This window comes from Dipodomys merriami, unplaced genomic scaffold, assembly GCF_024711535.1.
Source record: "Dipodomys merriami isolate MVZ:Mamm:240054 unplaced genomic scaffold, mDipMer1.0.p SCAF_490, whole genome shotgun sequence".
NCBI lineage: Eukaryota > Metazoa > Chordata > Mammalia > Rodentia > Heteromyidae > Dipodomys > Dipodomys merriami.
In genome coordinates, this window is record NW_027206058.1 from 340,660 (window position 1) to 359,301 (window position 18,642).

An 18,642-nucleotide genomic window follows, 5' to 3' on the forward strand; every position below is an offset into this window, starting at 1 on the left:
TATGTTGCATATGTTATATACATGTATATATGTTATACATACATGGATATATGTTATATACATATATACATGCATGCATAAACGTGTGTATATGTGCATACATACATAAACATGTGTGTATATATACATATATACATGTATACACACATATATACATATACATATATTTATACATCTATATCTTCTCCTGAAGTTGCTTTTTAATCAAAAAAAATGTTTAGACTTCAATTTTGTTAATTTTTTTGAAGAACCAACTCTTTGTTTTGTTGATTCTTTCTATAGTTTTTTTGGATTCTAATTCATTTAATTCTAATTTAATTTTAATTATTTCTTTCTGTCTACTGGATTGGGGATTATCTTGCTGCTCTTTTTCAAGGAGGTTCAGATGTCTCATTAAATTGTTGGTTTCAGATCTCTCCAATTTGTTGATGTAGGAACTCAGAGCTATAAACTTGCCTCTGAGTACTGCCTTTCCTGTGTTCCAGAAGAGCTGGTAATTTGTGTGCTCATTTTTGTTGAATAGCATTAACCTGTGAATTTCCTTTCTAATCTCTTCCATGACCCACTCATGATTCAGCAGTGTGTTGTTCAACATCCATGTGTTACCGGACTTTCTTTGGTGGCTTTTGGTGTTGAGTTCTAATTTTATTCCCTTGTGGTCTGAGAGAATGCAAGGAATAACTTCAATGTTTCTGAATTTAGACAAGTTTGCTTTGTAGCCTAAAATGTGGTCTATTTTAGAAAACGTTCCATGTGCTGCTGAGAAAAACGTGTATTCTGATGCGGTTGGGTGAAATATTTGTTAGATGTCTGTTAAATCTAGTTGATCTATGCAGTTGTTTAGATCTGTGGTTTCTCTGTTGAGTGTTTGCCAAGTTGATCTATCTAGTGAGGAGAGTGGTGTGTTAAAATCCCCAACAATTAATGTCTTTGGATCTATGTGGGATTTGAGGGAAAGTAGTGTTTCTTGGATAAATTTGGGTGCTCCGTTGTTTGGCATATAGATATTTAAAATTGTAATATCCTCCTGAAGGAGAGATCCCTTAATTAGTATGTGGCAACCTTCTTTATCTCTTCTCACAAATTTTAATTTTAAGTCTATTTTATCTGATATTAGGATTGCAACTCCCGCCTGTTTATGGGGGCCGTTTGCTTGGTAGATTTTTTTCCAGCCTTTAACATTGAAAATGTGTTTGTTTTTATGGGCAAGATGTGACTCCTGAAGGCAGCAGATAGAAGGATCTTGTTTTTTAATCCAACTAGACAGTCTATGTCACTTAATTGGATCGTTAAGTCCGTTAATGTTGATAGATAGGACGGAGAGGTATTTGGGAGTTCCTGCCATGTTATCCACCTTCTTGGGGGCTGCAAAAACTGGGTTCTTCCTATGGTTCTTGGATTCTCAGTTTGGGTGCAGTGTCTTGGCCTTTTTTGTGGTCTTGCTGGTTTTCTCCTCACTCCAGTTAAAATGGCAAAAATCAAGAACTCTAACAACAACAGATGCTAGAGGGGATGTGGACAGAAGCGAACCATACTGCATTGTTGGTGGGAGTGTAAGCTTGTTCAACCACTTTGAAAAGCAGTATGGAGGTTCCTCAAAAGACTTCACATAGAGCTCCCCTATGACCCAGCAATCCCACATTTGGGCATTTACCCAAATGCTCACAAACAAGACCACACTAAAGCTACCAGCACAACTATGTTTATTGCAACATTATTTACCATAGCTAAGATATGGAACCAACCCAGATGCCCCTCAGCAGAGGAATGGATCAAGAAAATGTGGTATATATACACAATGGAATTCTATGCCTCCATCGGAAAGAATGGCATTGCCCCATTTGTTAGGAAATGGAAAGACTTGGAAAAAACTTATATTAAGTGAAGTAAGCCAAGCCCAAAAAAACATAGGTCCCATGGTTTCCCTTATTTGTAATATCTAGTATATGTATGAGTGAAGCAGAAAAGGTCAGATAATATGATGTGAGGAAAATGAACCCTTAGATATGTATTTTAATGTTTTTTTCTTTCATCCATTTGTTTCTAATGCATATATAAGATTATTTCTTTGTTGCTTTGTATGTCCCTCCCCCACAGTATAAACCCTGCTTTCACTGTATTTGATGTCGGTATAGTTTGTGGAGGGGAAGGGGAAAAACAAGTTGTTTAAATAAGGATACAGGTGGACCTGTTGCAACAATGAGAAGTACAAGTTGTCATGTAGAAAACGAACTTTACAACTTGGGGGGGGGAGAATTGGGGGGGGAGAGAGGATGGGTATGGATGGGAAAGGTAAACAAAGGAGGAGGCTACAATGATTGATAAGAAATGTACTCACTATCTTACCCATGTAATTGTAACCCCTCTGTACAGTATTTTCACAATAAAAAAAATTAAAAAAAATTTGGACTTCAAAGATTGCAGAGGCGCACCTAGGAGCTAACTGAGATATCATGAAGAAACCAGTTTTAGTGTTCCAGTGAAAAATCCAAGGCTCAGAGGCACCCAAGTGAGCCATCATAGTACAGAGAGTTTGGCCAGAGAGGAAAATTTCAGGCAGCCTGTTTAAGGAGGCAGATTTGAGCATACACCAGTGACCGAGGTGGCAGTGGCTGTGGCTGCTAACATAACAGTAGACCGAGCCTGAGGAAAAGGTGACAGAAACAGAGTGCAAGCAGCTTCTATTCACTACCAGTCTGAATTTACCAGGAGCAAAAATCTTCATCCTGCTGACCACAGATGGACGCAGATCACAGATAGCCTGAAAAACCAAGGGAAGGTAAGTACCCAAAAAGGCATTCCCATTCCTTCTCACAAAACAGAGTTTGGAAGGTAGCTCTTCCCCTATCATCCCAGAAGAATGTCATCTTTCATATTGGCAAAGACGGAGCCAGGGCAGCCAGTAGATACCTCAGGCCTTAGAATTAGACACTGCTGAGCCATTCAACAGTGCAAAGCAACCCAACCACTGGCACTCAGCTCCATACTGGGGAAAGTTGACCTTTCCAGATGGGGGAAGGACCATCCAAGGCAGGGCAACTTTCTTCACAGAGTAAACAGAGCCAGAGGTGGCCCCACCCTCTGCGGCATGGCAGCAGCAGCTCTCCATGCTGCAGGATGTTAAAAATAAATAAATTCAAAACTGGAGAGTAAGAGAAAAGTCCAGGACTAGATGCATTCACAGCTGAATTCTACAAGGCCTTTGAAGCAGAACTCAATTGATACTACTCCAACTCTTCAATGCAAATGAAAGTTCACTACTAATCTCATTCTAGGAAGCCTGCACAACCCTCATCCTCAAAACAGACAGGGAATCATCAAAGAAACAGAACTCAAGACCCATTTCTCAGATGACCATTAATGCAAAACTACAAAATCCTGGCCAATCAACTTCAACAATTCATCAAAAAAATCATACACTATGATCAAACAGGATTCATTCCATGGATGCAAAGTTGGTTCAATATACACAAAACAATAAATGTAATACATCACATCAACAGGAGCAAGGATAAGAATTACATAGTAATCTCAATAGATGCAGAAAAAAGATTTGACAAGATCCAACACCACTTTATTAAGAAAGCTCTGCAGAAACTAGGAATCCATGGAATGAACATTCCTCAATATAAGAAAAGCTGTGTATGACAAACTTACATTATAACTTATACTATAACTAGTATTATACTTAATGGCAAAAGTAAAGCCATTTCCTCAAATTTCAGGAAGGAGACAGATTGTCCACTCTCTCCATTCCTCTTCAGTATAATATTAGAATACCTAGCTAGAACAATAAAACAAGATGCAAACTTTAAGGGGATCTAAATAGAAAAACTCTTCCTCTTAGTAGATGACATGATCTTGTATTTAAATAATCCCCTAGACTCCACCCTCAAGTTATTCGAGCTGATCTGAAACTTTGGCAAAATGGAAAGGTATATAAATTAACCCTCAAAATTCCGTGGCTTTTCTGTATGCCAACAATGAGAGTAACCCTATATCCTCAAATAGTTATACTTTCTTTCTGTTAAAGCAATCAAACTCCTCTCATTGCTCTTTTGGAAACATGTATATATTTCCGTAGTCAGTCTACCATGAACACTACAAGTTACTTCTACTGAATTATAACTCTCTACATACGGAGCAATATTTTTCCATCTCTCCATTCCCATTCCTAACTTCTATTTCTTATAAAATCACTGTTCTATTCTCAATTTCTGAACATTTAAGTCCTACCACGAGTGAGATTATGCAGCATTTGCTTTTTTGTTCTTGCCTTACCTCACTTAACATGATTTCCAAAGGTCACAGTAATGTCAGCATCAAAGGCCAACACTGTTCCAACCACAATAGAAAACAGTTCTATTCGACGTTCTAAGTAGGTGAGTGACTAGTGTCCCTCCATAGAAAACAGTCACAGCTTCTGGTTCTAAACCTTTGAAAGGCAACTGTAGCCAGAGAATAGGATGAATTAAGCAGTTAATAAAATTTAAAATCCCTACCTAAGTCCTAAGTAACATATTAACCTCAGATTCCTAATTAGAAAATGCATGGCTTGCAATAAAAGCATTTGCTATTAATGAATGTAAATTAATGCAACCAGTTTAATAATGTTTAACTATTGAAACTAATATTGAAACATTTGTTTGCCCTCTTTCTTCACAAGTTAATAAAAAACCAAGTAAATTAGAGCACTGTGACATATCTCAATTGAAGAAAGAAAATCCTTCCTTTTAGAATGACGGATTAATGAAACTTGAATTAAAATCAACCTCAAAGAAATTATGAGTGAAGGGGCTGGGAAGGTGGCTCAGTGGTAGAGCACTTGCCTTGCATTCATGAGGCCCTGTGTTCGATTCCTCAGCACCACATAAGCAAAAAGAAAAAAGCCGGAAGTGGCACTGTGGCTCAAGTGGTAGAGCAGTAGCCTTGAGCTGAAGAGTTGAGGGACAGCGTCCAGGCCCAGAGTTCAGGTCCCATGACCGGACCCTCTCCTCCCCCCCAAAAGAAATTATGAGTGAAAACTATTGTCTACACTACTCTAGAAGACAAAGCCAATTTCAGTGTAGAACTTTTCTGGCATACAAGAAATTCTTACAGTCTCACTGAATTATTTCACTACTATAATATCCTAGGTGTTACATATAGAAGGCACATAGGATGCGTATACAAATAAGAGATGGTGTTAATAGTCCTGTAGTTAGACTTTTCTTCATGTATCCCATTTCAAACACATCTATCCTCAAAACCTTACCCATGGCTGCACATTGGTGGATATCCATAAAGTAGGCAAATAGCTCTCAAGAAAATTCCACAGCAAGGTCAGACTATGCTCAAGAAAACTCTTAAAACTCATTTTAATAATATTTTGTTTCATTTCTCCTCAGTACTATTTCCAAGTTCCTTCCAAAATTTTCCCTTGTCCTTTGATTGTCACCTAATTAAAACTATTAGTTAATGCACCTAATTCTACGTTTACGAGCCTATAATCATAAATTTAGAAGAGATGTTATAGATGTTCAATACATTTTCCTAAAATTGAACTACACACTATGGAAGCAATAATATCAGGGAAATCTCTAATCTTTTGCCAACCTAATTACTTCCTCAATGTTCTAGTGTCAGACTATTTTGAAAGAGCTATATAATCCATTCCCTGAGAGCTTCTATCTACTGATTGAATCTTGCCATTTGAAGCATATATCGTGTTCTATAACTTTGTTTTCCTAGAGTTTCAGAAAACATAAAATTTTAGCTTCGTTTCCTATAGCACAATAGGAAATTTCTTCCTATCTTGATTTCATTCCTCTGAATATTCTGAGACAACCTTATACTTCTTCACTAAAAGCTATTGTTGGGTTGAACCTGATGCCATCCCTTTCACCTATTAGACTCATTTTTGTAACTTGAGTGCACATTTACTGTATGGGTAAGCCCAGGATATTTTTGATACTTGGTGCTAAGTAAAATTATTCTGCTCCACAGTGAGTGAGATAGTTAACAGTTCTAAATAGAGAATATAACATTTACCTCTACAAAATTTAGTCATTTCATCCTGTTCAAATTTCTTGAAATTCAAATTCCGTAATCCAGCATTAAAAATATAAGTAAGTCACTATTTAAACTTACGGAGTTAGATTTGCATAAATAGGTAAAACATTCGTGTGTGTGTGTGTGTGTGTGTGTGTGTGTGTGTGTGTGTGTGTGTGTGTGTTTTAGAAAACATTGGTTTTCTGTGGTTTTTGCCTTTTCTAAAAGTCCATTATATATGTCTAAAAATACTATTTTTAAAAATACAATAATAAGTAGCTTTCAACTGCTATGGATCTTAATATTAAGACTCTATTAGCCTTTGAAATTCTAAATTTAGTCACATATTGTTAATCTAACAAAACTATGTACACCTTCTTTGGAATTAATCTATGAATTAGCAGAGTATGTCAACATATATAGAAATAAAATTAGTTCTATTATTAACTTCATCATGTAAATCATATTAATGATTACAATGTCATGTTCAATTTCAGAAGACACATATGATTTTTGGTAAGATTCTAGAAGTCGTTGATAAATACTCAACAACCAGCATAAAGTCTTCATGCTCTGTGCCAAGCAAGTAAGGTCTAGTTAAAGTGTGATGGGAAGAGTCAGAGTACAATATATCCTAAAGCCATCCACAGCAATTCAGAGCCAGTAAGTCCCCCAAGATTATTCATTTTTTTTGGTGGGGGGAATCCGGTCATGGGGCCTGAACTCTAGGCCTGGGCACGGTCCCTCAGCTCTTCAGCTCAAGGCTAGCACTCTACCACTTGAGCCACAGCGCCACTTCTGGCTTTTTTCTTTTTGCTTATGTAGTGCTGAGGAATCGAACCCAGGGCCTCATGCATGCAAGGCAAGTGCTCTACCACTGAGCCACCTTCCCAGCCCAAGAATATTCATTTTTTATGTCTTAAAAATAACCTGAATTTCAATGGCTTTGCAGTATCCCACTGTATTTGATTTCAACTAGAATTTATGCCTGAAAACTCTTAACTTCTAATGTTAAAACATGTTAGTTTTATGTACCCAAACATTTTCTTAGTGCTCCAAATGAGGAGTTCTGGTCCTCTGACCTACCCCATGAAAAACATTGTGTGGTCAAATAAGCAGAAAATCTATTCCTTTTGGGTATCTATAATCCTCTTTGTCTATAATCCTCATTAGCTTTCTGTTTAAGATGGGTAGAACATTCCTTAACTCACCTAACCATATTAACTTTCCACAGGCTACCCTCAACATTTATTAACATTTCACTGACCTACAGAAACGTGGGGAAATTTTTACTTCTTTTCTTTAGTTATACATTTATCCCAGTAATATTCCATAGAGCTTTGTATTTCGTATTTTAAATTTGTCCAGATTTGTGAAGAAATCCCTCCTATTCCTTTAAGACCCTCTAAAGGTTAGATGCACATACTATTTCTTTTCTAAAAGAAGTTGGCAATATAGGTGGGAAAAAGAAAGTTTAGTGATAATCCTTATCATCTGAGACACTGAAGATCTTTAATTACTTGGATCTTTCTAACATATTCAGAGAGACTCAGAAAAGACATCAAAACGAAGAGGAGTCACCAATACTTTCTGGAAGTCCCTTAAAAGCACTAAAACCCTCATTTCTGTTTGGCTAAGAAAAATTCCCTTTCTCATTACCTAAAATGCTTGACCAACCTTACCTCTCTGAAATGAGGTTTCCCCCCCCTTTTATTAAAAAAAAAACAGTCTGTTACAGATTATTTTGTTTTATTATTTGTAGTTTTTTCCTAGCTGTTCTGAAAGAAAAGGAATTTCTAAAACCATAGAGAGCTAATGCTATTTTTTCAGAAGTACACAGCAAAGAAAAATGAGTTTATAAATAAAAAAAATGTTTTGACAGGACATGTAACTTCAAATTCCAGACTTGTTTAGAGCTTGTACAAAGTTTTTGATAGACTGATAGAATCAAAAGATGGTAAAATTCTTTAAATGACTCTATGTGTGAAAGGATCCATTTGAGAAAATAATCATAGGTTAGCTGAAGAGGGGGGGAAGGAACAAATATCGAGAGTTCTTTTGGACTTTACCCTGAAGCAAGCCAAGTAAAACGAAATGTTTAATGAAATCTGTCTAAATCCAACCAACACATGCAGAAAAATGCCAAGAGGTCACTCACCCGGAGATACTACTAATGGTGGGACAAGTAAAGCAAAGGATGGACTTAATTCTGGGGTGATTTGAATCATAGCCACAATTAAAGCTTCAGTACCATGTCAAATACATTTCAACACTTTAAAATCCTTTGCTTGCATAAAGGTTTTCAAGTCAACTAATGACTAATGACTACGTGGAACAAAAGCAATGTATGAGAATTGCAATTATCACCACAACAAAGGAAAGAAAGCATAGGTGATATTAATGACCCACTGTATAGAACTCACATTAATTTATCTCCATGAGTAAATGAAATAACTCCTTAAATGTGACTCCCTGCCAACATTCAAGCTCAATGCAATCGATCTTTCACACTGTAACCAGAGGAACCTTACAAACCTCATCATGGTTATTTCCCTACCTAAATAATGTCACTAGCATCCTGCTTCTCCAGAACTAAACTACAAATCACTGGTTTAACCTGAAAATCCTTCCCAGTTTCCCTTTGTCCCACCCTCTTCAGCTACATCATTTGCCCTAACTTCTCCATCCTCACCCCATTTCCACAATTTATCCAGAGCTCCACACATAATACACTTCTTAAATTTTTCATACCTGAACCATTTCATCAGCTTTCTCTCTTCTTGGATTGCCTTCCCTTCATTGCATCCCTTAGGAAATGATCTGTTGATCAAATTTATGTTCAAAGATCATTATCTCTTTAGAGGTCTTCTTTGCTCCCCTAGGTCAAATTAATGTTGATCTTCTTGTACCCACAGGAACCCCTTACAATAGATAATAAATTCTAACACATTAACATTATTAAGAAATGATTTTCTAGACATAGTTTTACTCAATTAAATCCTAACAATAACCTCATGAGGCTGGTACTATGATTATTATAATCAATTTTCAAATAAGACAGTCTGAGATATACAGACACTGAGTGTTCTAGATGAGGTCATTCAAGCATTCGCTGACAAACACAAATTTGGATACAGTTGGTCTGTCCCATTTAAAGATTATCCCACAGTTCCATCGCTTGAGGTTCTCCTGGGATCAAGCTAAAAAGAGAATCCAGGGCTTTGTTTGACTAGAGGTTCCATGAGGCAGGAGTCAACTTCCATAGGAAGCCTCAAAATCAGGGGGAAAAAGCAGATCCATGTTCTAAAATGGGCGATTAAGTCAAGCAAACCAAAGAGATAAGATTTCACAAGCCCTCAAATAAAGAGCAAATACAAATGTCAGAAACTGGGCTCTGAAATAAATAAAAAGTGAGAATAAGTCTGGTTCCATAAGCAGGGTAATTTCTAACTCCTTATGTCCTGAAAAATGAGTTAGGAGAAGTTCTCCCTTAGAGGAAGTAGAAATAAATCTATCCATGTGCTTCAAAGTGTCAGGAAACTATAAACTCCCCCTTCAAAGCTTCTTCACTTCCCTGTTCAGGATAGAGGAGGTCAAATTTTGAACAGCTCCTCACTGGCCTGGGCAAGGTTCTCTCCCATCTGAACAGCACATTCCCCATACAGCAAAACAAGAACCACAGTCATTTATTTATAAATCATAGACTACTCAATTTTAAGATTTCTGTGCATGATGCTGGAATTAACTTCTTGTAATTGCTAAACAAGCACTCAATACTGAGCCAAGTCCCTAGCCCTCATTTATAACTTTTATCAGCTTGCTATTTGTCTTAATTGGCACTGCATTTCAGGTCAAATTTCACCAAATTTCTTCAGCAATATCCTTGTTCCCTCTGGCACCCTATTCTGCAAATTGCATTTTTCTTCACAGATTTAGTGGAAAAGGAACACATTTTTTAGGACCCTACTCAAATGCATTTTTCTTCATGAATTGTTACTTTTTCAACTTTACTGAAAGTAAGCTGATTCTCTCAAATTCCTATACACATTCTTTGTACCAATTAAAGGTATTCTCTGTATTTTTCATGTCAATAGCCATGATTGATGATTCTATTCCCAGTGCAACTACCACTAATACTAGAATCTATCTCTTTTTTTCCTGTGCTAGAACTGAGTTTCAACTCATGGCTTGGAATTCTCAAGTTCTCAGTTGACCATACCTTCACTTCCAACATTTTTCTGATTAGTTGAAGGTAAGAATCTCACTGATTTTCCTACTCCAAACCCCTCTTGAACAGCTAAGCTTATACATGTGAGCCCCCAGAACCTGGGTTCACTTCTTAAGAATATGCTATGGGGGCTGGGACGGTGGCTCAGTGGTAGAGCGCTTGCCTTCCATGCATGAGGCGCTGGATTCGACTCCTAAGCACCACATAAGCAAAAAGAAAAAAGCTGGAAGTGGTGCTGTGGCTCAAATGGTAGAGCACTAGCCTTGAGCTGAAGAGCTGAGGGACAGCAATCCAGGCCCCAAGTTCAGGCCCCACAATCAGAACACCCCCCATCCCCCCAAAAAAAGAATGTGCTATGTGCCTTTACATATAGTCACTTATTCAGCAACCTGAAATGCAGTTGTTGTTTCATGTCAGTAAATAAGAATAACTTTGAAAAACTATGAAATAATCTTTTGCTGAAAAGACATATTCTTTTTTTTGGGGGGGGGTCCGGTCATGGGCCTGAACTCTGGGCCTGGACGCTGTCCCTTAGCTCTTCAGGTCAAGGCTAGCGCTCTACCACTTGAGCCACAGCTCCACTTCAAGCCTTTTTCTTTTTGCTTATGTGGTGCTGAGGAATTGAGCCCAAGGCCTCAAGCATGCAAGGCAAGCGCTCTACCACTGAGCCACCTTCCTAGGCCTGAAAAGTCATATTCTTATCCTTATTTTATAAACAAGAAAACTAAGATACTAAATTATTGACAATCTTGTCAAGTTGACACAGCAGTTAGCCGTAGAGATGTGAAGTGACTCCAGGCCTGATTTCTACATACAGTTATACTTACTGTGTGCTGACTCACTTTTCTTGTCTCCATGTAATAAGGCTAATATCATGTGAACATGGACTGAAAGCAGAACAAATTATAATCAGTAGAAAATGAGTCTCTCTTCTAAGCTGAGGCATTTTAGAGTACAACCCTGGAAACCACAAAAGAAAGAGCCTGGATCTAAAAAACACATTACACAATGCAGATGTGTTTTACATCAGACCTTCAGAAAGCAAAAGACAAACCAGCGATGATCCCTTAGTTCTCTAATTTGTTTTTCTTGTTGTCAATGCTGCTATAATAGAGACTCTCAAACCTAGTTTCTCAACTCTAACTCTACTCCAACTTCTCATTCAACATTTCAGAGTATTTTTCAGCTAACACAGGCAGAAGAAAGAAGAGAAGGAAATGAATACAGTAAAGGCTACTAGCTTCTTCACATGGAAATAAAACAACAGTGAAGCAATCAGATAGAATATGTGAGGAACTCATGGAGAACCTCACAAATCCTATAGTACCTCAAGTGTAATCTCAGATTCCACAAGATCATCTCAGAGTAAGAGAAGAGGACTGAATGCAAACAAGTTATGCAGTTGTCTTACTCCAACAAAAATCTTTTCTAGTCTTTCTACCTATACTACATTTACATATTAGTTTCATTTCCTGTGTATCAAGAAATCTTGTCTAACATTGGAATACAGAGACTAACATTGGAATACAGACTCTAACATTGGAATACAGGAGTCAGAATAGCTTTTAGAAACAGCACAAATTCATTCATGGACTTCTTTATTTCAGTTTCTATAATAGTAGGCATTATCCTCTCTACTGCCTTTCCTATGCATTGGTCATAATAGATACACTCTTTCCAATACTATTAAATTTAGAAATATTAAATGTGTTTTCCTCCCTCCAAGCAAATTCACCATAGCAATTTACACTACTCACAAAAACCCAAATATATACACATTAGTTAATGGCAGTATTTCTCACAATGGTGAAAAACTAGAAACCTCAGTGTTCCACACTAGTTATATTATTGTATTTTCTATAAAAGATTATTTCATAGTGTTTTTAAAGTGATTCTTCTTTACAGACATGAGACAACCACATTTCAGGCTTGTGAGTAAAATTGTAAATTACAAACATCTGTATTTTGATTCTATTTATGTGTGTGTTTGTATATATGTCTGAGGACTATTTTGTGTATGGAAATAAAGAAGGCATAAAAATCTGCTTCAGAATTTTAACAGTTCTTTATTATTGATAGGTTTTGAGATGCACTTCACTTCTATACACTTCTGTGTTGCTTCTGTTTTAAATGTTCATATATCTTTGTGTATATATATATATATATATATATATAAAGGATTTTATATATATATATATATATATATATATATATATATATATATATAGGATTAGAGATATAGCTTAATGACAGTGCTTATCTACCATGCTTAAGATACCAGGTTCAATATCCACTAGCACAAAAATCACAAATGTAATACAGATTCATATTGGGAAAATGTTTAAGCTGTATCTTAACTGCCACTTTCCAGCACACCAAAATTTCATTCAATGGATACACTAAGTGAAATAAACTAAGGTTAGCAATTTAGTTTACAGAGATCATTTCTACCTAGTTTCTATAATCAGAATGTTGCCTGTTATTACTCAATCTATGATGAAAATAATGAGGTTTCAAAAGTACATTCAGAGTTAATTCTTTCACTTCAGATTTCAACATTAAACCATCAAGGTAGATTCTACATATAGACCATAATTCCAATGAAATCTTGGGTAAAAATCTTGTTGCAGAATGAGTTCCTAAGTGATAATGGTTTTCTCTTTCTGACCACATTTCCAATTTATGAAGTCATAAATGTAACAGTACCAGAAATCTTACTGGCTGTCAAATAAAGAAAAAATAAGAGAGGCTCTAAACTATATTTGTTAACACACCAAGCAGTATATCAGACAAGATATTGTAAAATAAGATCTATACTTTAAGCCTCTTTTACCAGTTAAAGGATTTTTTTCAAATAAGAAAGTAATAGACAAAATACACCATCAAGTTTTCTATTTTAAAATCTAACCACCAGAATTTACCAACTAAGATTGAAAAATAGGAGAATAAACAGGAAAAGGTTCTAAAATCCTATTGGAACAATAACCTGTGATATCACGGGTTATTCCACCAGAGTATGAATGAAGTTTGATTTTAGGGCTAGCCCATCCATTAAACAGATGCTACATTAAACTTAAAGTTGCTTAATAACAAAGTATTTGTGTCATTGGCTATTCTGGTTAAATACACACTATGTTCATTATGGTTAAAACAATAAATATTAATTTGTACTTTAAGTCATAGTTCAGTTGGTTGCATAGCTATTCAGGAAACTCTCATTCATCTAAATGGTGACTTACAGAGACAGGATTCTTCCATATTGCAGTTTAACATTTGGAATATGTAGTTTCCAAGGTTGCCACAGAACAGATGCTGGGGAATAAAATACAGGATTTTATGGATTGAGCTGGAAATTGCATATACCATTTACAACTATGTGCTGTTGTCTAGAATTTAACCATATTATTTTACCTTGCTCCAAGAAAGGATTGAAAATATAGTTTATGTACCTAGGAAGACAAAATGGATTTGTGAACATGAGGAATGCTGCTGTAGTTTGATGTTAACTGTTCTTTTTATCTTTGTAGAACATATTAGATACTATGGTAATTTCTTTCCTTTTCTGTATGCCTCAAACTCATGTGGCAAAGGAACACTCACTGCTCTAAAGTATAGACCTAAAAGTTATCTCCAGCTTCTCCCTTTCCTCAGTGCTCCCACAGTCATCAACATTCCCATGGCTCATTTTTTTCAGCCTATTCCTTTATCACCAGCACCACCAGCTCACGTGTTCAACTAGCCTCTCCTGGAAAGAAATCTCTGCCTCCACTCTGACCTCAACCACAATTTTCCCACCCCATCCATTGTCACTTCCACCAATGCAGAAACAATAACAAATCTTTCTTATCCTAAGACATATTACCACTCTCCTTACCTTTACACTTCAGTAGGTTTACTTCAGGCTCTATAAACTGAGACAACTAACTTTTTGATCCTTTTGCTCAATATTATAGTTTAACCAGTTGTATTATATTCTGACTCCAGGACGTCTTTACTGTCTATATTTTGCTGCACCCTACTTTCCAGACTCTTGTTCTCTATTACTTAAACATATGCTTCTGTGGCAGAAAAACAAACATTTTATTCTGCTGAAAATTTTCAGACTATTTTCTTCTAGTTTCAGGGAATAACCAATAAATTCTCATCATCTAAATCACCTATCTCCATAATGGCACATCAGAATTTCTTGATCCTAACTGTAAGTTGGTACTTACTGTTGAGCCTTCCTCTATGGTCACATTCTCCTTATTCTCCCCAACTTCTAGTAACTACAATTCTATTCTCAACTATGACATCAGCTTGGATAAGGTGGGGAAGTGAGGGTGGGGACGTTTTTTCTTTTCATCTTCTCATGACAGTTAACATGATATACTGAGTTTTATTTTAGAAAGGTATATTGTTTTGACTAATAAACCAAAATTAATAAAAAGATAATAATGATAATAACAGTGATTTGAAGAACAAAACTAAAAAATCAGTGGCTTGACAAAAGTTTGTTTCTTCTCTCCTAAAGTCCAAATTAGGTATTCATGATAGTCAAGCAGCTCTTCTCTTGATGTAGGAATACAGATTCTGCCACGGATTCTGCTTAACTTTGATATTTGGCTTCCAGTGTCACTAGTGCAAGAAGAGAAAGGATAATGATTAGGAGAGTTTTGTAGATGAGGCCTGAAAATAGCACACATCATGGGACTGACAATATTACATGGCTAGAACTCTTTTACATGGCTACACATAAAAATCAAAGTAAGGTGTGAACTCAAAGGATACTGGATCTGAAAAATAGCTTTCCTTTAGCTATTTTCCTATCACTCCAGCTCCTTCCTCCTCTGCATATTTCTAGTATTTTCTAGAACCTTCCTGATATGCTGCATCAAACTCTGAACTGGACTCTGTTAAATATCTCACAATATCTCCTACAACTACAAAACTGCTCTGCACACTAAATGAGTTCCTTACATATGGACTAAGGAGACAAACAATAATCTCTTAGGAGCTATTAAAGTATATATAGGCATTTCTTCATATTCTAAGTGGTCCCAGACTTCTAGAAATAGAGAGTTTGGCTCTACACATTTTATTATTCCTTTCCTTGCCATATAGATATACACTTGCAATATTTTAAAATATGAAATGCTTTAGCAATTTGTTTGTCATCCTTATACAGGAGACATGCTAATCTCTGCATCATTTTGATCTTAGTATACAGTATATGTTGCTGTAGCAAGTAGTTGATATTGCTTTCTATTGCCTTCAGCATGTTGATGCTCTAGTCAGCCCTTCTTTACTGTTTCTACAATATGCAGCAATGGATTCTACAACATATACAATCAAATAAATACAATCTCTAACAAATGTAATTATTCCATATTATATATTACATTGTTATATATTAATGTAATTACTAACATATATTTGATTATAGTTTACAAGAGAATAAATAAATGCGAAATTGTTCATGCTGTGGCCCCTGGGAGCACTTGTTCACTTTGCTGATGCCCATCCCTAAAATAATATAAACTTGTCTTCTTTCCTCTCTTCCTACCATTACCATGTGTTCATTGAAGAGTATTTAATAAATGAAGTCATCTAAGAATTCTAACCAAATCTACAATTTTATCAGCAATTCACCTTTATATTATCCCAATAAATCAAGACAGAAAGAGATGAAGAAGAAGAAATTAGAGAGCTAAAGAAGTCTTAAAAGTGTGGTGGATATTAAAGCAGATAGTTGTGACAGAGCTATGATAGACTTTTCAATAGCATCCTAGTTAAACCATGACAAGTCTATACATCCCAAGAATTTCATAATGCCTCTTCTTTAAACACAACATAAATATGGAAACATACATATAATTGCATCAAATCAACTTCATGAAGAAATAATATGGCTTGTCAGAGGTGTCTATCTGAATAGCATTGAATAGAGGCACAAATCTATTTCTAAAAGGAAACTAGAAGAATAATTCATGTATTTTTTAAACAAAAGTGGTAACAATTTCCATGATAAAGGGAAAAATACTTCAAATATTTCCAAGAATATTAAAGTCCATGGGCTCAGTCAAAATTTCTATGTACCAAAATCAATATCATTGTATAAGATAATGTTTGTAGAAGTTGTCATTTTAATTGACTTCTGTTCCCTTGGCCATTATTTTTATCATCACAGTGATTAAGGTGCTTTGAACTAAATGTTAATTCAATGTAGTCTGAAATGAAGCAGAACAAAATTTCTTTAAGCCACACTGACCGCTAGAGACACAAGATTATAAATATGCTGGAGTAAAATAAAAATGCATCTCAACAACATCAACATGAGTAAAATGGGTTTATATTTTGTCACAAGTAAGCACAATAAACTGAACTGTATGTAATACTCAACTAAATATACAGCATTGCAAGTTATTAAAATTTCACTGCAAAGACAAAAAGACAGAGGCAAAGAGAAATAATCTAGACCAAAAAAGACTTTGCAACAACTGAAAATGCCCAACTTTGCAAACAATTGAAATGTATGTACCGATTCAAGCCAGCCCAGGCAGGAAAGACCGTGAGACTCCTATCTCCAATAACCACCAGAAAACTGGAGAAGGTGCTGTAGCTCAAGTGGTAGAGCGCTCACCTTGAGCTGAAGAGCTGAGGGACAGCACCCAGGCCCAGATTTTAAGCCCCACGACTGACCAAAAAAAACAAAAACAAAAAACTATTTTCCAATTTGAAAAGCAACAACAAAATCAAAAAGAAATCTACATTAAATTTACCTTTTAAAAATCCTCTATTAGCCAGGTGCTGGTGGCTCTTGTCTGTAATCCTAGCTACGTCTGTAATCCTAGCTACTCAGGAGGCTGAGATCTGAGATTCATGGTTCAAAACCAGTCCAGACAGGAAAGTCTGTGATACTCTTATCTCCAATTAACCACCAGAGAACCAAAGTGGTGCTGTGGTTCAACTGATAGAGCACTAGCCTTGAGCTGAAAAGCTCAAGGACAGCATCCAAGCCCAGAGTTCAAGACTCATGACCAAAAAAAAATCCTCTATTATTATATAATTAAACTGGTTCATAGAGTACATCACTGGTAAAGATGGTTATATTTGGTGTTGAATGTCACTGTAACAAAGGATAACAAAGTGAGCAGCTTGCAGCACACACACAGAAAAATGAACACTCTCACAGTTTTGGAGATTAGAAGGCTGAAGTCAAAGGTGTCAGCAGAACTTTGCTCCTCCTGCTTATTTCTAGCTTTTGTGGTGGCCATGAACTTTTCACATTCCTTGTCTTGCACTTTACCACTCTGATATCTTCTTCTAGTATCTTCTCTCTGCATGTATCACTTTATTTGTCTCTTTCCTTTTAAGGATGCTGATCATTTCTGATAAATGTACCACTCTACTCTCATGTTAATTTTAAGTAATACTACTTCCAAAGAAGGACATAGTCTGAGATACTAGGTTAGCACTTTATCATACTTTTGAGAAGCATACATTTAAAAATGATGATATCAGGCAGGCACTGGTGGCTCACACCTGTAATCCTGGCTACTCAAGGGGCTGATATCTGAGGATCATGGTTCAAAGCCAGCATGAGCAGGAAAGCCTGTGAGATTTTAATTTCCAATTAACTACCGGAATTGGTGCTATGTGCCGGAACTAGCCGGCAACGAAAGGAACTCCTGATTTAGGGGGCGAGGACGGAAAAATAAAGACATAAGACAAAGGATGGGGTTGGGAGGTCTGCAGCTCAAGACTGCAGCCCCGTTTATTTTTAACTCTCCTTATTTATACTATTAGAAGTCAAGAGGTAACCTAAGGTCACCATAGTGCAGAAAAGCAAGAAAAGTCTTTAATAAAAACAAGGGTGCAGAAAGAAACAAGACAAGGTCAACTGATAGAAAGTAAAGAAAATTCTACAGACATAGCAAGGCAAACCCGGACACCTGGTGTTATTCATGAAAGCCAGGTCCTTGTATGTGCCTTCAAGTGAGCACAAGGGTCAAGATGACCTTGGAGTTTTACTGTCGGCTCCCAACAGCTATGGGTCCAAATGATGTAGTGCTAGCCTCAAGTAAAAAAATCTCAGGGAAAGCACCCAGGTCCTACGTTAAAGCCCAAGACCAGCAAAACTAATGATGATACCTATCACTGATTATGGGAAAATACATGTGCAGAGAAACCTGACAGATCTACTCTAATAACAACAGAGGCTGGAGGGGATGTGGACAGAAGGGAACCTTACTACATTTTTGGTGGGGGTGTAAACTTGTTCAACCACTTTGGAAAGCAGTATGGAGGTTCCTCAAAAGACTCCACATAGAGCTCCCCTATGACCCAGCAATCCCACTTTTGGGCATTTACCCAAATATTTACAAACAAGACCACACTAAAGC

The 18,642-nt window shown here is 36.4% G+C and overlaps 2 long non-coding RNA genes and 1 pseudogene across 9 annotated transcripts in view; 1 reads left to right on the plus strand and 2 right to left on the minus strand.

The window, feature by feature from the left end:
- The window catches only part of LOC138809316 (uncharacterized), a 44,555-nt gene extending 40,100 nt beyond the window's left edge, over positions 1–4,455 (minus strand). For 7 of the 8 annotated variants that reach the window (XR_011366797.1, XR_011366796.1, XR_011366795.1 and 4 more), the window contains exon 1: positions 4,282–4,455. This is a non-coding gene — a long non-coding RNA (uncharacterized lncRNA). Of the gene's footprint in view, positions 1–2,706; positions 2,762–4,281 lie in introns of all 8 variants that reach the window. The other variant, XR_011366793.1, reaches the window with a different exon arrangement.
- On the plus strand, positions 2,638–11,698 carry LOC138809317 (uncharacterized). Its single transcript, XR_011366798.1, has 3 exons — positions 2,638–2,779; positions 10,198–10,282; positions 11,433–11,698. It is a non-coding gene; the product is annotated as an uncharacterized lncRNA (long non-coding RNA).
- A 3,682-nt stretch (positions 11,699–15,380) lies between these two features.
- Positions 15,381–15,478, minus strand: LOC138809325 (U6 spliceosomal RNA; annotated as a pseudogene).
- Positions 15,479–18,642: the final 3,164 nt, after the last annotated feature.